The sequence below is a fragment of the Narcine bancroftii genome, unplaced genomic scaffold (genome assembly GCF_036971445.1).
Source record: "Narcine bancroftii isolate sNarBan1 unplaced genomic scaffold, sNarBan1.hap1 Scaffold_110, whole genome shotgun sequence".
In the NCBI taxonomy this organism is placed as follows: Eukaryota; Metazoa; Chordata; class Chondrichthyes; order Torpediniformes; family Narcinidae; genus Narcine; species Narcine bancroftii.
In genome coordinates this window covers 1,020,383-1,043,088 of record NW_027211840.1, presented here as the reverse complement: position 1 = coordinate 1,043,088, position 22,706 = coordinate 1,020,383, and the positions used below count along the sequence as shown (strand labels likewise).

At 42.1% G+C, this 22,706-nt stretch overlaps 1 long non-coding RNA gene across 1 annotated transcript; it reads right to left on the bottom strand.

Moving 5' to 3' along the window:
• Positions 1 to 4,606: 4,606 nt before the first annotated feature.
• Positions 4,607 to 21,638, bottom strand: LOC138750244 (uncharacterized). Its single transcript, XR_011349193.1, has 4 exons — positions 21,013 to 21,638; positions 19,534 to 19,622; positions 11,360 to 11,500; positions 4,607 to 4,983 (listed from the first exon to the last, which is right to left on the bottom strand). It is a non-coding gene; the product is annotated as an uncharacterized lncRNA (long non-coding RNA).
• Between the last annotated feature and the right edge of the window lie 1,068 nt (positions 21,639 to 22,706).

Here is a 22,706-nt window from a genome sequence, read left to right as displayed (position 1 = left end):
CATGATCACTACCTTATGTTTATTACACATATATGCTATCTCCTTACAAATATGTTCCTCCAATTTTCTTGTCCCATTTGGTGGTCTATAATACACTCCTATTCGTGCCCTCATGCCTCCTCCACCCCTCAATTCCACCCAAACAGCCTCACTGGACGATCCCTCCAAACCATCCTGCCACCTCACAGCAGTAATGTCCTCCTTCACAAGTAGCGCAACTCCTCCCCCTTTTTACCCCCTGTTCTATCACATCTAAAACATTTGTATTCTGGAATATTGAGTTGCCAGTCCTGTCCCTCCCATAACCAGGTCTCACTAATTGCCACCACATCATAATTCCAAGTGCCAATCCAGGCTCTAAGCTCGTCTACCTTGTCACTCTGCTTTTTGCATTGAATGACATGCATTTCAGTATCTGTCTCAGCCCACTGTACAACAACATTAAACCTTCTCCCCACTGTGAAACTGATGTCACAGTATCTGACACAGTTTATTGGACATCAGTATTAAACATTCTCACTACTGTGAAACAGGTATCACTGTATCTGCAACATTGAATCGTGTATCACTGTTAAACCTCCATCCCACTGTGAACCTGGTGTCAAATTATCTGTCTCAGTCTACTGTACATCACCGTTGATCTATCTCTCAACTCTGAATCCATTGTCACAGTATTTGCCACATTATATCATACATCACCATGAAATCTTTTTCCCCACTGTTGACCTGATGCCACACCATCTGCTGTAGTTTATTGTACATCACTGTTAAACCTTCTAACTACTGCTGTGAACCCGGTCACACAGTATCTTCCTCATTCCTCCGTTTATCACCGTTAAACCTTCTCCCCACTGTGAACCCGGTGTAACAGTATCTTCCTCAGTCTGCCGTACAGCGCTGTTAAACATTCTCACCTCCATTAACCTTGTGTCTCAGTATTTGCCACAGTTTATCTTATATCACCGTAAAACCTTATTCCCACTGGAAACCTGTTGTCAGATTTTCTTCCCCAGTTCAACATACATCAAATATAAACCTTCTCCCCACTGAGAACCCGTTGTAACTGTGTCTGCCTCAGTCTGCCGTACATCACCATTAAACCTTCTCCCAACTGATAACCTGGTGTCACAGTATCAGCCAGAGTTAATCGTGCATCAATATTAAACCGTTTCACTTCAGTGAACTCATTTTCCTGGTATCTGCCAACATTTACCAAACATCACTGATAAACCTTCTCACTACTGTGAACCCTGTGTCATAGAATCAGTCTCAATCTACCGAAAATCACTGTTAAACCTTCTCCCTAATGTGAACCCACTGTCACAGAATCTGCCTAATTCTACCATACATTAATGTTAAACCTTCTACCTACTGTGAAACCGGTATCACTGTATCTGCAAAATTGAATCGCATATCACCATTAAACCCCCTTCCCACTGTGAACCTGGTGTCACAGTATCTGCCCCAGTTTTTCTTACATCACTGATAAACCTTCTCCCCACTGTGAACCTGGTTTCACAATATCTGACACAGTTTATCGTACATTAGTGTTAAACCTTCTCACTGCTGTTAACCCAGTGTCACAGTGTTTGTGACAGTTTTTCGTACATCTCCGTGAAACATTCTCCCCACTGTGAAGCTGAGGTCAGATTACCTGCCTCAGTCTGCCAGATACAGCACCGATTGCTCTCAGCCAAAGGTGCTGTAGTTGAGTTCGGGTGGCCAGAGGTATCTGCTCAAGAAGGCCAGGGGCTGCCATTGCCCTTCAATGAATTGCTCCAGTGCGCCCCCTACTGCTGTGCTGGAAGCATCTACTGTGAGAGTGGTGGGTGCATCTGGCCTGGCGTGTACCAGAAGGATGGTGTTGGCCAGTGTGTCCTTGGCCCTCTGGAACACCTCCTGGATGTCTCTGGATGCTCTGCTCAGTGGACCACCCCACAGTATCCCATCAAGCCTAGAGTCTCTGTGTCAGCAATTCTCTGCTGACCACTGGCTGATGGCTTTGTGGTCAAATGTGTTTGTCTATGAAACCATTCCCAGGAAGGTGAAGGGGCAAAGTCTTGCTGACTGGGACATTGAGTGGCACCCGGGCCAGACCAATCTTTCGCAACACCTGAGCCAGGTAGAACCTCAGCACATAGCGCCATTTGGTGCCCTTGCACTTTGGTTCCATGCACAGCCACACACAATGATGGCCATGCTGGTTACACCCTTGCCCCCATTGATTGACCATGTACATGGACCCCCACATGAATAGGAAAACTGTTTTGAGAATTGCCAGGGTGGAGGTGTGGGGATGCCCCACATGTAGCAGAACCGAGAGTTCCTTGTACCTTGCAACTGATCATCAGGTTTTATCTGATTGACAGAGTTGGGCATCTTTGTGGTTCTCCCTGTCTCCTGGAGCTGGGGGTCTCTGTACTGCTCCCCATCTCCTTGAGTTGGTGCATTGTTCTCCACCAGCCCCACAAGACAACCAAGACCCTTGGATGGAGGGCAGAGGTGCAGAGAGATCAGTGAGAACATGGGTAGTTTCAACAGTGTGGGGACCATCCAGGTGCCTGATAACAGGAGGAAACCAAGGGGAAGGCGAATGCAGGACATTTATTCGCAAGACATTGCGAGAGAGTGGATTCCTCGAACTCCTGAGGGGAGAAGGTGCTGATCGATCCATTGGTTTAGCTGGGCCAGGGTCTTGATATGGCAGCTGACTGGAATTGTCAGCGGGATACTGAGACTTGGGAGAGGAGGGGAAGGAGGGTGCAGTAGTGTTCTGACGAGAGAGTGCTGAGGGAGATGCAACATGGGTGGAAACTCAAGGCAAGGGACCCCTGATTGTTTGCAGGGATGGGATTTGTAAATAGACTCATAGATATCCAGCACAGAGCATCTTTGTCCCCCTGCCATCAGGAAGGAGATATGGAATAAAAGCAGGACAGCCAGGCAGCTTCTTACACAGGCCATGAGATTGACAAGGCAACATGAACTGGATGGGAGCAAAGAATAAAAACGGGGAGAGGAATATGGACTGAATACAACAACTCAGCCAGCAGGAGAGAGGGGCCGAAGAGCCTAATTCTGTGTTGTCTATCTGGACCAGCCTTTTGCATTCTAGCTTTAAAAAACCCAACCATTTTTAAATTTAATAATAATGGTACAGAATGAATCAAGAGACAAGATATCTGTCCAGCAGCGAACGTCTAAGGCACTTCCTGAAACGGAGGCTCTGAAACCACAGGGAGGTTCTGGCCGGAATGAGGCCCGACTTCTGCTAGAAGGAGGAGAAAAGAAGCAGGGATAATGTGGGGAAAGGGGTGGGGAGGGGAAGGGGTAGGGATGGCTTCCTCCGTTTACCTCTCCTTACCTCCACCCCGTTCCCTGTCTTGCGTAAACTTGTACTTCTCACTTTGTTCGTTTGAGATTGGTCACAGTGTTTGAGCTACCGAAATAAAATAGACACCCACACCGAGAGCAGTTCAGTTTAAACAAATGTTTATTACAAATTCAAAAGCGGATTTCAAACTACAATATGCAAGCCCTTCCCAATTATACTTATCAACGCCTGGACTGGTCCCAACTGCCGAAGCGAGGCAACGACTGCACACTTGTCGTAGGTTGTCGGTCGCCGGTAGCAGCTTCTCCACCTCCCTCGACTGGGACGTTAGCTGGACTCCAGAAATTCTTCTTCTTGCTGACGGATGTTGCCACTTCTCAGAGAGTCTCAAACTTCAGCAGCGGGACCATAGCTTATATTACCCGAAAACTGCTTACCCAAGCATCTATTCCCAGCACAGTAAGAAAGATAAGCGAGTAAGCTAGCATGTTAGGCTTCGATTGAATAACATAATTCTCAGCTTATCACTTTGAATACAATGGTTATTTTGCATCAAGGCAAGGCCTCTGACAGTCTGTGACCAAAACAAGCAGGAAGATTAAATGTTCTTGGTACACAGATGTCCTTTTGTCAGATAACTGCATCTCTGGCCCCTTGGTGGAATTTAGCTTATGTCTGCTGATTGTAAAAAACAAGCAGGTTCTCAGCCTTGCAGAAGCAAAGTCTGCAAAAGTATAAAACATGGTTTAAATCTTCCATTACATTCCCCTCCCCCTTTCCTTCCCCCGCTCGCCTCCCGGTTCCCCTCCCCCTTCCCATTCCCCTACTCCTAACCTTAACCCCTAACAAACCTTAACCTTAACACTACCGATACCCCCTATCACTACTCTTCGTCCCCTAACTCTACCCCTACTCCGTCCCCTAACTCTATCTCTACCCCTATGCCGTCCCCTAACCCCAACCCTAATCCAACCCACCTTCTCCTAACCCTCACCCTACCACTACCTCCTACTCCCTTCCCCTAAACCCAACACAAACCCACATCCCCGAACTCTAAATCTCACCCTTAACCTACACCTAATCCGAGCCCATGTCTCCTAACCCTAACCATAATGCTACCTCTATCCCAGCCCTCTCTAACTCTAACTCTACCCACCTTCCCCAACCCAAACGTAAACCCTACCCCTATCCCCTACACCTATCCCCTACACCTATCCCCTTCCCCTAACCATACCCCTCACCCATACCCACACCCCCAACACTACCCCTTACTCTTACCCTTACCCCCTTCCATTACCCCCTTTCTCCTACCCCCTTCCCCTACCCCTCCTTCCCCTAGATTAAGGTTGGAAGGGGAAAGGGGAGGGGGAAGGGGGAGGGGGAAGGGGAGGTGAAGGGAGGAGGGCTGGGGTTAGGGCAGAGGTGTGAGGGAAGGGCAAGGTGAGCGGGAGGGGGTTGGGATCGAGGAGGGGTAGGGGAGAAGGGGGGGTGGGTGAAGGGACATGGAAGATGCAGGGAATGGGGTTGGCAGGGCCAGAGGGAGAAGAAGGGGGAGGAATTCAGGACATCATGATGTTATCTGACCTCTGATCAGCTGGGATATGAGGTTCTTCTGGACTTGTGTCTTGTCTCTGAGATCGCTCCTTCTCCTGGGAAGAGAAATATGGGTGATAGAGATGCTGTCTGCAAAGCCTGATCACGATGACTTTGGAGGGTCCCAACTCTTCCCCTATCAACCCCCTCCCTACCCCTGCACACTAGGGCCTTCCCCCTTCCTCTGCTTTACCTGAGGAAGTGTGTTTTGGAGAAAACCACGATCTATCTCTGCAGAGCTCAAAGCACCGTGTCTCCATCAGGCAACACCCTGGTTCACCACGACATGGCAGCAAATGCTGGACAAATCATAGATGGATTGGTTGAATCCCTTCAGCTGACCCATATGAACCTACCCCACAACGATATTACCCTTTCCTCCCTCACACCAGTACCTTCTGTTTTTCATTTATTCCTGACCCCATATTAAAATCATTTTCATGCCTTTTATGGACCAGCCTCCACTACTACCCCTGGCAATGCATTCCAGGCACCCACTATTTTCTGTGTGAATAAAATATACCCCTCACATCTTGACTAAAGTTCCCTCCTTATTTAGACGTCCTCTGGTATTCTCGCTCCAGGAATGCAAACAATATTCCAAGTGTGGTCTGACTTGAATTTTATACGTCTGCAACATTACCTCTCAGTTCTTGAACTCAATCCCCTGACTCCTGAAGGCCAGCACACAATACACCATCTTAAACTCCCACTCAATTTTCATAGCAACATTGAGCGATTAATGGAGCAGGATCTAAATATTTCTCTGTCCTGCACACTGTTCATAATCCTGTCACTAACCAAGTGCTCTGCCCTCACGTTCTTGTAATCCGCATTCAATAAAGAAATTGGTCTATATGAAGCTACTTTTATGGGTATCCAACCTTCTTTGGAATAACTTTTATTCGTGCCCTTGAAAATGACTCTGGAAATAAACCTGGACCAGTTGCTTATTTAAGTACATCTGTATTTACAGGATTGAACTCCATCTGCCAATTATCTGAAAACTGGATGACCTATGACAACCTTCTACACTGTCTACAACATCTCTACCTCTGTGTCATCCCCTGACGTACCCACCCTTTCACTCCCATCATCATTCATAAAAATCACAAAGAGCAGGGGTCCCAGAGCAGATCCCTTTGGAGAGCCACTAGTCATTGTTCCATCTACTACTACCCTCTGTTTACTGCAGATAAGCCAATTCTGAATCCACACAGCCAAGGCTCCATGGATCCCATGCCTCCTGACATTCTAAATGAGGCCTCCGTGGGGACCTTGTCAAGAACCTTACTAAAATCCACATGCAGCGCATACACACCTTTACCTTCATCTATTTCCTTTGACATCTCCTCGAAATACTCAATTTGACTCGTGATGCAGGACCTGCTCCTCAGAAAACTATCCATGAGTTTCCCCAGCATGTTTGTGCATTGCCCTCGGACCCAGCATCTGCAGACTTCCTGGCCAGTCCCTCCCTTACCCCTTCCCAGAGCTTCCGCATTCATTACAACATCAAACATTGCTGCCCAGTACAGGCCCTTTGGCCCATAAAGGCTGGACTGACCTTTGTAAACGTTCTCCACAACCAACTAACCCTTACCCGTACCACACCCATAACTATGGGTGGATAAAATATCCAATTAACTTCTTTCTGAAATAATGCATCATGAATTTTATGTTGATTCCAATTTTGAATAACTTTTCATAATTCTAGTTGAGCTCCTGTAAAGTTAGATCCATTATCAGAACATAATTCTTTGACTTGACCAGGTCTAAGAATAAAACGCTAAAGAACATTAATAAAAGAGTCTCTGTCAAGCAATGACGCTACTTCAAAATGAATTGCTCTCATAGTCAAACACGTGAAAATAACTCCATATCGTTTTTCAACACTTCGTCCTCACTTTACTTGCAAAGGACCAAAATAATCAACTTCCACGGATGTAAATGGGAATTCATCAGGTGAAACTCTGTCCTGTGGTAAATCTGCCATTTGTTGTTGTCTAGGTTTTCATTATCTCTGTCAGTCACAAAGAGATGAAACTTCATGATTTCATTATTAATATATTTAAGCACTGATGGGTAGACGTGTGGTTCCACCCTTCCCCAGTTAGACTATTAAATGCTTGATTTTAAAAGTTGTAAAAGTGGTTAAAAATACTGTTTATAGACTTTGGAATAGTGGAGGATCGAAATGGCTGCAAATGTGAAAAAATCGAAAACTCAGTTACAGAAGAAATTACCTTACAAAGTGTTGAAGAATCGAGGCCTAGTTCAAGTTGAAGCAACGGAGTTGTCAACTGGAGTCCCCAAGTCTCAGAGGACTCCTGGCCGGCTAAGTATCTCGTCGGTACCACTTGCGCTATCGCAGGATGGCGCCAGCTCAGTGATGTGTTCAGCGGTTTCGACTCATGCACTCGTGAGGGCGGGCCAGCAGAACACAGGCGTGAGGGCGGGCCAGCTGAGCGAGGACAGGCCCGTGAGCCTGCAGCATTGCCTGGTGGTCAGGAGAGGTACAGTGTAGCATCAGAAGACGCACCTGCGCAGTCGGTGGCCCTACCAGGCATGCACAGTGCGTCGAGGGTCCACAAACCTTTGGAGAAGGTGTGGGCTGTGGGGGAGCCTGAGCGACGGTGAACTGACGAGGTCGGCACACTGTTGTCGGGTGTCCAGACCTGCAGCAGCACCGGAAGAGGACCTATTGCTATGGAGGAAGAGGATGCTCAACTTCATTAGAACTTGAAGAACTGGGGACTGAGGCAAAAGAAGGTCGGCCTCAAATGGAGGTTATGGATCCTGGACTGGATTCTGTGTTTCCAATTCTGGAAGGGATTGCTCAGCTCATGGAAGTTATGTCAAATATGTCAATGCAGATGACTCATCAGATGACTCAAGGATTTTTGGAAATGAAAACTCAAATGAACACTGTGTGTGAAGAAATAACTTTCATGAAGCAAGATATTAATGTAGTTAAGAGTGATGTTACGAGATGGACACGATCAGTGGATACTGTGCAAGATCATTTTAAAAAGATTGTGGAGGCTTTTTTGAATGCAAGAGTCAAGTGGAGCGTAATAGAGATAAAATGGAAATAGTGGAAGATCCTTTTGTAGATTGGGGGATTCAGAAGAAGGAATTATTGAAGTTTGACATTAGAAAACCAAAGTCGTAGAAATAATGTTAAGATAGTAGGTCTTCCGGAAGATATGGAAGGTTCGGATCCGGAGAAGATTTTGAAGAAATGGAACCCAGAAGTGTAGGGCAGGTAATTCATTCAGGATGGACTGGAATTAGATCGAGCAAACAGAGCGTTAAGGAAGAAACCGTTTCCAGGCCAATTACCACGAGCAGTTTTGATTCGCTGTTTTAAATATCAAGACAGAGAGGTGATCCTTCGATTGGTGGTGCAGAAAACACGGCAAAATCAGGATCCACTGATGGTTCAAAATAATAGGGTTTGTTTAATGCAGATCTGAGTCAAGAAATTATCAGAAGAGACCGAGAATTTAATTCAGCCTAAGAAGTATTGTGGCGAAAGGGATATAAATTTGCTTTTAGTTATGCGGCAGTATTGAAAGATTTTTATGGGAATTTTCAATCTCAGTTTTTTGAAAATGACCACGATGCTTTAATATTTGCAAATTCATTGCCAGATGTACGAGGAAATGGGCGATCTTCACCATTGTCACCGAAAGGAAGGGTCAATGGGAATGGAAATGGGAAGATTGGAAAATATGGAAAGAATGGGAAAAAAGTTGAATTGACGCAAAGTCTTCTCGATATTGATGATCCGGAACAATCATTGGGATTGGAATCACTGGGTTGAATGTTTTTGTTTCAGGACTTTGTAAAAGTCTGACTGGGGATGGGTGACACTGAGTCCTTTAGTCACCTGCCACTTGTGGACTTTACCACACCCAGATTTTTAGGGGACTGCTACTTTTGAGCAACTTGTTTTGGGATTGATTTTTCTCTATTTTTGGAATTTTTTAAATAGGTGGGATTCAATACAGTGAGACTTAGAAGGGGAGTATTATTTTATAGTGGGATTCACATTTGTGAGAAGGTTTAACAGTGATATACTATGAACTGTGTCAGATACTGTGACACCAGGTTGACAGTGGGGAGAAGGTTTAACAGTAATGTACGATAAACTGTGAGATACAGTGACACCCATTCACAGATGTGTAAAGGTTTAATGATGATGTATGGTAGACTGATAAGAGATACTGAGACAATGGGTTCACAACATTAACAAGGTTTAACAGTAATGTACGATAAACTGTGTGAGATACTGTGACACCAAGTTCACAATTTGAATAAGATTTAACGGTGAAGTAAAATAAACTGTGACAGATACTATGACACCATGTTCACAATGGGAATAAGGTTTAACGCTGATGTAAAATAAAATGTGGCAGGCAAAGTGACACCAGATTCACAGTGGAGAGAGGTTTAATGCTGATGTGTGGACGAATGAGATCGTTACTGTGACATTGGCTTCACAGCAGTGAGAAGGTTTAACAGTAATGTACAATAAACTGTGTCAGATACTGTGACACCAGGTTCACAGTGGGGAGAAAGTTTAACGAGATGTACGATAAACTGTGTCAGATACTGTGACACCCATTCACAGATGTGTAAAGGTTTAACGATGATGTATGGTCGACTGATAAGAGATACTGAGACAATGGGTTCACAACATTAACAAGGTTTAACAGTAATGTACGATAAACTGTGTGAGATACTGTGACACCAGGTTCACAATTTGAATAAGATTTAATGGTGAAGTAAAATAAACTGTGACAGATACTATGACACCATGTTCACAATGGGAATAAGGTTTAACGCTGATGTAAAATAAAATGTGGCAGGCAAAGTGACACCAGATTCACAGTGGAGAGAGGTTTAATGCTGATGTGTGGACGAATGAGATCGTTACTGTGACATTGGCTTCACAGCAGTGAGAAGGTTTAACAATAATGTACAATAAACTGTGTCAGATACTGTGACACCAGGTTCATGGTGGGGAGAAAGTTTAACGAGATGTACGATAAACTGTGTCAGATACTGTGACACCAGGTTTACAGTGGGGAGAATGTTTAACAGTAATGTACGATAAAATGTGTGAGATACTGTGACACCAGGTTCACAGTGGGGAGAATGTTTAACAGTCATGTACGATAAACTGTGTCAGATACAGTGACACCAGGTTCACAGTGGGGAGAAGGTTTAACAGTAATGTACGATAAACTGTGTCAAATACAGTGACACCAGGTTCACAGAGGGGAGAAGGTTTAACAGTCAAGTACGATAAACTGTCAGATACAGTGACACCAGGTGCACAGTGGGGAGAATGTTTAACAGTAATGTACGATAAACTGTGTCAGATACAGTGACACCTGGTTCACATGGGGAGAATGTTTAACAGTAATGTACGATAAACTGTGTCAGATACAGTGACACCAGGTTCACAGTGGGGAGAAGGTTTAACAGTCATGTACGATAAACTGTGTCAGATACAGTGACACCAGGTTCACAGTGGGGAGAATGTTTAACAGTAATGTACGATAAACTGTGTCAGATACAGTGACACCAGGTTCACAGTGGGGAGAATGTTTAACAGTAATGTACGATAAACTGTGTCAGATATTGTGACACCTGGTTCACATGGGGAGAAGGTTTAACGGTGATGTACGGTATGTTGAGGTAGATAACGTGACACCAGGTTCACAGTGGGGAGAAGGTTTAACAGTAATGTACGATAAACTGTGTCAGATACAGTGACACCAGGTTCACAGTGGGGAGAATGTTTAACAGTAATATACGATAAACTGTGTCAGATACTGTGACACCAGGTTCACATGGGGAGAAGGTTTAACGGTGATATACGGTAGACTGAGGCAGATACTGTGACACCAGGTTAACGTTGTGGAGAAGGTTTACCGGTGATATAATGTAAATTGAGATATATACCATGACACCATGTTCACAGTGGGGAGAAGGTTTAACGTTGATCTACGATAGACTGAGGCAGATTCTATTACACCAGGTTCACAGGGGGAGAAAGTTTAACGTTGATCTACGATAGACTGAGGCAGAAACTTTGAGACAGGATTCACATTCTTGAGAAGTTTAACATTGATGTACGATTAACAGTGTCAGATACTTTGACATCAGGTTCATATTGGGGAGAAGGTTTAACGGTGATGTATGGTAGAGGGAGGCAGATACTGTGACACCAAGCTCATTGTATTGTTCATTTATCTTAATTACAACATCTAATTTATATCTCCATTTTTTTGTGACAACTTCCAAACATTCCATAAACTTCTATTCTAATCAGATTTTGTTCATTTAAATAGGTCACCACTAAAAGCCCAAATCGTTAAGTCTCTTAAGTACACAGCACAAAATTAAATTCTTTACCTGGGTTTGGTTCAACGGCACTTCAGTCTCCTTCATTAATTTTTCAGACCCTCATTTTGTGCTTTATGCTTTGCCCAGCCGATTCACCAAATGGGCATCCAACTCTATCTTCTCAGCTTGACCCAACGTCTCCTCTGTAAACTTAAGCAAACCAAGAAGACTAAAGTTAAAATTTTCACATTGGCATTTTTAAACACAAAAATGATGCTATGATTTGCAATTTCACATCAAAATCCCACTTGCTAAACTTGCAAGCAACTGAATCGCATCCTACAGCTGGAAAATTGCAAGAGAACTGCTTGGTTAAAGCAAAGATTCCACCCAGTCACCCCATTAAAGGCCTCCAAGTTAACAACAGATAGCAACCTGAAAGTTAAATTCAAAGATCTGTATCAGGAATATTAACGGGCTGTTAAAAAAAAATTATTTCTGTTATTGAAAGAAAACTCCTCAGAGAACAACAGGCTCTTGTTGAACAATTCCTATTGTATTCCTCAAAATGGTTTGAATCTTGATTTCAAGCAGAGTCATTTGGCGAAATTGTTGGTCCAGAACAAACCCTGCCCACACACTCCCTTAAATACCTGCAAAGTCGTGGCTCAGCTCTGCTCCATGCTAAATGTATCAAGCTTTTGTGAAGAGATAACGGACTTTAGATGCTGGTTCGTTGAGTCACAAAAACATTAATGATTCTCTGAACAACACACCTCTATCTGAAAATCAACAAGAACCTTCCCGAGTGGTAAATATCAACAAGACATAATATCATTTCACTGTTGTGTTTGTGTCGTTGGAGAATTCCCTTTCCATTCAATCAGAATTGGAGTTTTGGGTGCCGTATTTGAGAAAAGATGTGCTGGTGTTGGAGAAGGTCAGAGATGATTTACTGGAATTATATCAGGAATGAAAGGGTTAGTGTATGAGGAACAATTGTCGACTCTTCGACTGTACTAGTTGGAGTACAGAAGGATAAGGGGGACCTCAGAGGCATTTCAAATGCTGGAAGGCTTGCACAGAGTACATATGGCAAAGATGTTTCCCATGGTAGGGGATTCTAGGACAGGAGAGCATAATTACAGGATATAAGGGTGTCAATTTAAAACAAATGTGGAAAAATTGATTTTGTCAGTGGGTCGTGAAACCGATGTGAGATCATTAAGGCAGAGATTGACAGTTATTTGATTAGTCAAGGAATCAAGGGTTATGGGGAGAAAGCTCGGGAGTGTGGGTGAGTGGAAGAATGGTGGAACAGACTCGACGGGCCTACTTCTGCTCCTATATCTTGTGATCTATATCCTGCTGGAGACCTAGACAACCCTCCTCTTGTATTGCATTCTTAGAAAAAAATTCTGCATTGTGGTTTTATGTCATGTGAACCCATTTCCGATTGAATCCCATGTTACAAATAACCCAATGGAAATTCTGCATTGAGAGGACTGCAGCTTCCTTATTTTAAAAATAGTTATGGAGCAGTTCAAATGAGATTTCTTGCTTTTTTTTTTGAAAGGGTTAAAATAGAATCAAATAAAATCGGAGAGGGAAAAGCAGAAGAATTTATATACAAGTGGGAATCAAAATTAATAGTTGGTGATAAAGATACACAATTGTTGAAACATTTGATTAATATATGGAATAAAATAAATGATGAAATTGGTGTAAGTGGATGTACATCACCCAGAATGGCTTTGATTCAAAATCCTCGTATCTTTTTCAAAGGATCATCAATTTCTGGATAGCGAGTTTTGTAAGGGGATTATAAATGTTGAAGATTGTCATGAAAGGTGTCAATTAATGCCATTTGAGCAACTGAGAAATAAATATCATATAACTCATTGCATTCTTTTTTGCTATTTCCAACTAAGAGCATATTTGAAGGGTAAGTTCGGACCAACCATATTGTACTGAAATAGAACTCCTTGTAAGAGGAATTGTTAAAAAAAATTATTTGATGATGTCCTCTTTATTACAAGTAGGAACTTTCAAATGAGGAGTTCATAAGTTGAGACAAAGGTGGGAAATGGATCTGAATAATTTAATTGATAGGCAAATATGGGGAGATCCATATAAGGATCTCAATGAAAGACATAAATTAGTTCAGTGTAATTGTTTTTACATCAGTCATGTAGCAGATGTCAACAAGGATTTTATCTGAAAGCTACACCTGGAGTCAAGTGACTCAGGCAGTTGGATTTGAAAAGCTCTACAGGAAGCTGATTTGGCAATAGAGATCACGTGATCCAGGGGAGTTGTATTAATTCACTTCAACCCAGCAGTCTGGAAGTATTGACTAGAGATCCACACTGCAGCAGTGAGGAAGGAATTCACAACTAGTTTTCCTTCTGCAGTTACTTCTTACACCAGAGAAATTGAATAGAATAAAATCAGAATTATCAGATCAATGTTTTAGGTGTGGTGAAGATGTCGCAACTTTCTTGCATTCAACTTATCTTTGTCCTAATGCAAGATCTTTTTGGGGAAAATTACAATATTAATGGAACAAGTTATCGGAGATTTTTTCCGCAGAATCTGATCTTATTTTATTAGGAAATATTGAAGGAACAAGGCCCAAATTAAATATATAAATATATCAATTGAAATTTGTTAAATTAACGTTAGTGGTGATGAGGAAATATATTGCACTTATTTGGAAATCAGATATATATATATATTTTTACAGATGCCAAGATGACATGCAAAAATTCAAAGTTGTATTCCTATGGAAAAAATTACATATTGATTGAGAAATATATACTCTATGCTTTTGCAAATTTGGCACCTGAATATTCAAATATCAGATTTCAATTTGTAATAATGCCCTTTCCATCCCTCTGGACATGTGCGATTCTCCTGTTAGTTACAATTTTGTTAGATTTCTTCGCCACTGTGAAATCTGGGGAAGTGGACGACTAGTACAGGGCACCAGAAAACAGGAAGACCACACCCCACCAACATCTCAGAAGCAGAGGATTCAATCCATGGGTCAGTGACCAAGGAAGCAGACCAGTGAGGGGTTCTGCAGCTGAAAGACCCACATAGGTGGCAGGCTGTTGGTGTCTTGAGGAGAGGAACCCACGCAGGCTGCGGGCTTCTGAACAAAGAAGTCAAGGAACTCACACCAGGCTGTGGAATGCTAGAGACTGGGTCAAAACTGGCTAAAAGTGTTTCAGGTATCAGACTTGGGAATTGAATAAGTGCTAAATTGTTCCTAATTATGTCAGAGGTTCCAAACTGGAGCTCACATTGCCAATGACTTGGATGGTCTGTGAGCATTGAAAGAGAATCCAGAGACCATCAGTGACTTGGCCCAGCATTTAGGGTGGTGGGGGTTGGGGAGCACTCAGTCTTTCTCTGACTGCAAGAGGCATTTCAGGCAATTTCTGCCAGAGGTGAGTCTGTCTGTCTTACAGCTGGAAAAAAGCAATTTTGTGTGATATGACACTTTTTAATTACATGACAGTAAATTGTCTCCTGAAATAGAGAGAGAGGTTCAAGTTTCAAACTATTACAAACTCCACTCACCAGATTATACCTCTTCCCACTTTTTTTTTGCAAGGACACCATTGATTTTATCACAGCTCTTCTGCTGCATCTGTCCTGTGACAGATTATATATTTTACATTGTATATAGATATGTTTTTGAAAGAGTTGGATTGGACGAGTCGTTTAGGTCACAAACATATACATCCACTTCACAAAACAGCTCTTATTTAAAATGCAAGAGCTTTGCTGAGACTGAGCCAAGAGCCTTTGCAAAGACAAAACAAGGAGACTTTTGCGAAAGAATTTCAAAAGGAGGTGTAAATGGAATATTGTTTTTAAAGCAACAGATGAATGGACTCAGAAGTTTGGGTCTGGTGCAATCATCTGGCTGGTACCAGTTTGCTGTTCTAAGAAGGTCATGTGGTTTTGCAAGCAGAGAGGAGAGACCAAATAGGCTTTTTCTAAAATTGAGAGAGAGAGAGAGAGAGAGAGAAATGGCAAGCTGGCATCTTGTTTTGAAGACGGTTTGTGAGTTCTCAGTTCAACCTGTTGAAAAACTTTGTTGTCCATACAAGAGGAAATGGCTGGCTAGAAATGATGTTTCACCTGAAATAAGGGAAACAAAAGGAAATCAATGGTGACCTGCAGAAGAGGTTATCATTTGGAAAACCCTGATGGGTCAAGTTTCTTTGGCAAGACACCAAAGTGGCTGATCAGAGGGAATCAGTCTTTGTGTGTCCAATGTGCATGAAATCCCTCTCTGAAACCAACAAGAGCCTTCCTGGAGGGTAAACATTTACTTCTAACCACCAGAGCTTGGTGAAAATTCATAAATGTTGAATTCTGTGCACAGTATAAGAATTGATAGATACCGGTGAACTTGGAGTCATGTCAAAGAACTTTATGCACATTAAATACACCTGCACTTAAAATTAGAAGGGGGTAATGGAAGGCTGTTAAATTAATAGAGATAAGTTAAAGTTTGATCCTGTTTGTTTTTCTGTTTAAAGAAAATTAAAACCAATGTTTGTTTAAGAACGAATGGTGTTATTGTTCAAAATCTGCCTGTGATTCTAAGTATTCTTGGACTGAATAGACATCTGGGCCAAATGGCAATTTAAAGACAATCTGTACATGATTGTACATCCTAGAGTACAATGACTACTTCTATCCACTAAAGATTGTTAAAGAGCAAGAATGGACAATACAATCACATAAAATTCCCATCCATACAGCACACGTATTAATACAAAAAACAATCACACCTCCTTATCGGTCAGGAAGTGCCTACACTTCCCAAGGAGGCTGAGGAGGTCAAGGCCAACGGCTCTCATCCTGAGATTTTACAGGAGCGCTGTTGAGTCTCCTGTCTGGCTGCACCATTTGATGATCTAGTTGCTGTAAAGCATCAGACAGGAATGATGCCGAGTTGTGAGGATCACTGGGCTCTCCCTTTTTCTGTAGATGACATTTACTAGGAGTGTTGTTCAAATTGGGCTCAAGGAATAGTGCAAAGACCATTTTGATCTAGTGAACAGCATCTTTAACCACGTCCATCATCAAAATCAGGACTTACAGGCTGGGGAATAGCTTCTTCCCACAGGCTGTTAGATGGATGAAAAGTATCCTGTAAGTGTGATAATCCTCCTAAATATTTATTTATGTAGCGGCTACTTCAATAGAGCTACTAAAGCAACACACACACACACACACACACACACACACACACACACACACACACACACACACACACACACACACACACACACACACACACACACACACACACACACACACACACACACACACACCAGGTTAGTCAGGCTTCTTCTATTTACAGCATGTCCCGGGCTCCATGGGTCAAGGTGGGACATCATTATGAGTTTGCTGCCGATCCACGGGACCAGAGCTTTAAATTAAGCCCTGTGAGTGTCCCGCACCTTCCGGCAGGGGAAATCACAGATCAACGTGCTGTTCCTCGGGACGCAGCACCACGTGCATGCGGTCAATTAAATGGATGAGTACCCAGCTGTCTGCCTTATGATTTCATGTGCCCGCCAAAGAACCTTGCCCAGTCGGCCCGCTTCACAGCTGCTACAACCCCCAGAATCGTCACCAGAAAGAAAAACACCAGCTGCATGCACCTTAGGTGGACACCCTCATCGTCTGGGATGGGGGCACTGAATGGGTGAAGCGGGATCCACATGTGCAGTCTGTCCAAACTAAACAGCTGAGAATGTCCCCCAATGTCCAAAGTATACTAAAATCCATCCTTCTTCACCACGCGGAAAAGGCTCTCATACGGTCGTTGTAACAGCACTCCTGTGTACTGTCTGCGCACAAAAACAAAATCAGCGTCCAGGAGTTGTGGGGCACATTCTGTTAAAGGGATCCAAGCCAGTGGGTAGGAAAAGCTTTGCTGATAGCGATACCATGTCGAAGCTGCTGAAGGATATTCAGATCAGAGTTGGTTGTGAAATGAATGTCCCATGAAACTGTAAGGACCGTACAATAAACCATCTCTGCGGACAATGCAAACATATCTTACTTTGGAGCTGTGAGCACTCCCAAAAGAACGCATGGCAACTCATCAACCTAATTGGGACCAGTGAGTCGGGCCTAAAAAGTGGACTTCAGTTGCCAGTGGGAACGTGGGTGAATTGTGTTCCGCGGACTGAATTAATGTGGGAAAACCAAATCTAGCCATCCAGTTGACGATGAATGCTCTGGCCCTTGTCTCAGTGTCACTGGATGGCAACGGGACGGCCTCTGGCCAGCGCGTGAAATGTTCTACAACTGTTAGAATGTATCTCATGTTTTGAGATTCTGGCAATGGTCCAAGCAGGTCCACATGCCACATGTCCAGGTTCCAACTGCCTGCATACCGGCAGGAAATGTTGAAGAGGTGGCTTAGAGTGGCACTGAATCTTGGCAGTCTGGCAGGAGGTACATGTGCAAACCCATTGTATGACACCTTTTCTCAGTCCATGCTATACATATATATTTGACATGAGCTTGACATATGTTCTGATGTATGGATGAGATAAGCTGTGTCTCTGGTCAATAAGGTGTTTCTTCCAAGATGCAGGAAACATTGGTCTAATGTAGCCCAAAGACATGTCACAAAGTAAGGTTGGCCACCCAGTTGTGCTGCCCTCTGCTGTATGTCCAGGTTAGTAATGGCCATACTGTATGCCTGAACATCGGGGTCCATTGCCTGGATACTGGCTAATTCATGAATATCAATGTCACCCTGAATATGATATATAGTCGGTCTGGACAGCATATTCGTGATGAGATTGTTTTTACCAGATGTTATCCAAGTAGATGTAAGGGAACTCTAAATCTCTGTCCAAAGTGTCTATAACCCGCTGGCAGGTTTGAACACCATTCTTCAACTTTAGTCACATCCTAAAACATTCGAAAAGCCCAGAAGGGATAATAATCACCGTTTTAGGAATGTCTTCCTTATGGATGGGATCTGATGGTATCTCATGACAAGATCAACCTTGGAGAAAGCACAGAAATTGTGCAGATGGGAGGCAAAATCTTGCATATGAGGGACGTTAAGACAGTGGGTCTTATCCTGAGATATGGTCTGCTGACCTTCGTAAATCATAGCATAGACTAGAGTATAGCTGGAAAGTGATGCTGCACTGTTTAAGGAATTGGTGAGGCCAGGTTTGGAGAATTGTTTTCAGTTCTGGTCTCCAAATATAGGAATGAAATAGATAAGGTGGAGATGGTGCAGGAAAGATTTACAAAAATGTTACGTGGCTTACAACATCTAGATTACAGAGAAAGATTAAGGAGACAGCAACTTTATTCATTGGAACGTAGACGGTTGAAGGGGGTTATGATAGAGGTATTCAAAATTATGAAAGGAATAGATAGACTAGACATGAGTAGACTCTTTCCCCTGAGGGCAGGGGAGTTTGGAACAAGAGGGCATGAGTTCAGGGTAAGGGGGCAAAACTTTAGGAGGAATGTTAGAGGATGTTTCTTCACTGAGAGAGTGGTGGCAGAATGGAATGATCTTCCAGAAGAGATAATTGCGGCAGGGTCCTTTCTGTCATTTAAGAGAAGGTTGGATGTGTACATGAATATCAGGGTGTTGGAGGGATGTGGCCAGAGTGTTGGAGGGGAAAACTAGTGGAGTTGTTCATGTGAACTGGCACAGACTCAAAGGGCCGATATGGCCTGTTTCTGTGCCGTAATCTGTCATATGGTTATATGTGCTGGGCTCCACAGGACAAGGTGGGACATCATTAAGAGTTTGCTGCCGACAGGTTTGAATTAAGCTCCGTGAGTATCCCACGCGTTCTGGGAGGAAGAAACGTCCATATCCTCAACGCATCCAGTGATGCAAGATGTCGCCAAAATCTTTGGCCTGGCGGCGGGCCAGGAGGAGCGCGAGCATGGAATCTGACCCGAGCCTGGCTTGACTAAGGAGATGGGGTGTGGGTGCCCGAATGCGAGCACGGTTTAGCAGGAAGGCGACTGACAGTATGCAGCGGCCCATCTGGAGATGCTCCCCTGCGTGCTACTGAGCCTCTCAGCATGGATGAATGTTATCACATGCAGGAAATTCTGGATCAGAACCACAGTAGGGCTGCCAGGTATGAGGTGAAGGAGGACAACTCAGAAATTCGAGAAGAAGAGGAAGAATTACTACTTGCTGCAGTTGGACTCACTGAAGGAAGGCCTTAGGCTTTCAGAACATCTCCTTCTCCAATGAAAGCTGTTGTTTAACCACAGACACTTTCCCCAGTCTTCAAGGCCCCTGCAACAAGGATGGAAGTCAAGTTCATGTCTACAGAACTGATCCAACCAAATGAAAAGATGATGTCTTCTATGACCTAAAATTTTGAAACTTTAAATGATCAATTTTCTGGTATAAAGGAAATAATGGCTGGTATGTGTGAAGAAATTACATTTATTAGGGGGCGTGGCAAGATGGCGTAGGGAACAGACGTGCCTTCCAGACCTCTCCTGACTCTGATTTATTGTTTTGTCTTTAGGTGCCCGTTAAAGTTCTTTTAAAAGTTCATAAATAATAAGAGGTGTTGGATTAGTGCCTAATCGTTTATATGCAAAGAAAAAGGTAAAAGAAAACATCAACAGACTGTTAAAAAACTACATTTTCCGAAAATGTCTGAGCCTACTTGTTTACAAGAAGCCAGGACTCAGCGTAGAATGGATCCAGAGGAAGACGTACAGAGTTTGGCATTGAAACTCCATTTTATGCCGGTGAGGCACTCTGAAGGTTGCACTCAACAGCTTTCAGAACAAAGGGCGGGACGGGTGCCAGTATTTCACACAACGGCCACTGTGAGTGCTGTTACTGAGACTTTGACAGTTGAATCAGCTGCGGCGCCACCAGCTGGAGAGTTAAAGAGCTGTCATTCAACTGCTACAGTGGTGGCGCTGCAAAATGCATCTTCAATTACAATGGTTTTTCCAGACATTGATTCAGTGAAGATGATTAAAGAGATTTGGCTTAAAGATAACCCTGATCTTCAGTCTCCTGGCATTGCTGGGGGGACTTTGAGAGGGATTTTTATACAAAGTCAAACTGCTAGAAAAGATACTAAATTAAGGGAAGGGACAGAAGATCCCGTGGTCTCTAAGGAACAGCAAGACCCCATTATGCCTGAATCTACTTCTGTTGAAATGTCTGTTAAGGATCTTGAAGATAAGATATATTCTGTATCGAGTCACTTAGCTAATTTTGTGAACCTGTTTATTTCCAAGATTAATGCAATGGCGGAAGTCATTAATGGACCTTTTAAGCTTGAAACCATTGAAAGATTTGAAATGCGTGATCAAGGTTTAGTCGATGCACAGGATCAACTGCAAGATGAAAATAGAATAATTGAAACATTGCAGATCCAAAATAAAAATTTAGCAAAAAAGTTTGATTATTTGGAGAATCAATCTAGACGGAACAATGTGAAAATTGTTGGTTTGCCAGAAGGCATAGAAGGACCAGATCCAAGAAAATTTTTTACTGAATGGATTCCACGAGTGTTAGGACAGGATAAATTCCCTGAAGGTTTAATACTAGAATGTGCTTATAGAGTTTTAAGAAAAAAATCTTTTTCAGGACAGAATCCAAGATCTGTTTTGATCTGTTGTTTAAACTACTGTGACAGAGAGACAATTTTACGTACGGCTATTAGAAATGCCCAGCAAAGTAGATCTCCTTTGATCGTTCAGAATAATCCTGTTTTCTTCTATCAAGATTTGAGTCAAGAAATTATGTTTCAACGATGCGAATTTAATTCTGTGAAAGAACGGTTGTGGAAAAAAAGACATAAGGCAACATTCAGGTATTCTGCGGTACTGAAGATTTTTTAGGATGGAAATTAGCCAAAGTTCTTTGACAATCCTAAAGAGGTTATGGACTTTGCTCAGTCTCTACCAATCATGCAGTTTCAGGAACGATGTAGTCCTTCAAGGTCTCCAAAGAGAGTAGAGATGTAAGGTGGGATCCAGTTTTTTAAAAGAAATGAAAGCAATGGTGATAGAAGTGGTAACGTTGATTTAAAAAAATAAATCTTTTATCTTCTATTTTTGAGAAGAGTTTAAATAGTTTAAATAATGATGATAGTTTAATGAAATGGGAGTTGGTAGAGGGAACTGGGTGGGCACTAGTTTCCAGAAGTCATCAGCTACCTGTGAGTTATCTCACACCCAATATTTTGGGGGAGTTACCTCTTTGGACGGTTTAAACAGGAGGAGGTAGTTGTGACCTCCGACCTGTTTTTTTTTTCTTTTTAATTTTTGGGTTAAGAAGTGAAGGTTTTTTTTATTATTTTTTAAAATAAATATTTTTTTAACTCTTTTTGTTTTCTGATTGTATTTGAGAGGGAATTAGGAGGTTTTTTTTCTCTCCTTTTTTTCTCTTTTTTTTGGGGACGTTTTCTCTTTTTTCTTTCTTTTTTAAGAGGATGATGTCACAGAAGATAAAAGTCAAAAATTGAGGATGTTGAATTAGATGAAGAGGAAGATGAGGGGAAAGGTGATAAGAAGAAAAAGAAGAAAATTAAGTACAAATACATTGAGGGAGAAGAGTTTAATAAAATTAAGTTAATTTCGATAGAGAATTTTGAAGATGTTATAAATGAAGCATATGGAGAATTTTTTTAAGAGTTTGAACTTTTTTATTTTTTTATATAAGGGGAGGGGAAGGGAATAAAAAGTTTATCTGATTGTTTTTCTAAAGGATGCTTTTGTTCTCTCGATGAATTATAAAGGAAACTTGGTATTAATGGAAATTCTGTATTTATGTATTATTAATTATGATTTTTTGTATAACAGGTATGTGGTTGATATATGATTTTAATATTTGAACTTAGTTTTAAAGTGGATTTCATTTGTTAAATACATGTATTATGTTTGATTTAAATATATGTTTAAGGGTATTATTTTAGTATTGATATTTTGTTTTGTTGTTAGTAATTTTTTTGTTGTTAAGTTTTATCCTTTTTTTGTAAGTGGGGTTTTTTCTATTTTATTTACAACATTGTTAATTAATTCTTCACTCTTTTTTTGGGGGGATTGGACTAATTTTAAATTAGATAATTAATGTTGTGTTATAATTATTGGGGGGGGTTAATTTGTGTAGTTTAACGATGTAGTATTCTAATTTTTATTATCTTATCTTTTATTATTTTTTTAAATATAATTTTTATTTTATTCATGTCATAAAATTTTAAATAAAGTTAAAAAAAATGACTATGGAAAGGATATCTTTTTCTGCCTAAAAGTGGACCACCACTCGAGTCCCGACACTCCGCATCATCCCACTACTCATCCATAGACCAAAGAAGTGTTGGTGCAGACTCCCCCACAGACACACCTC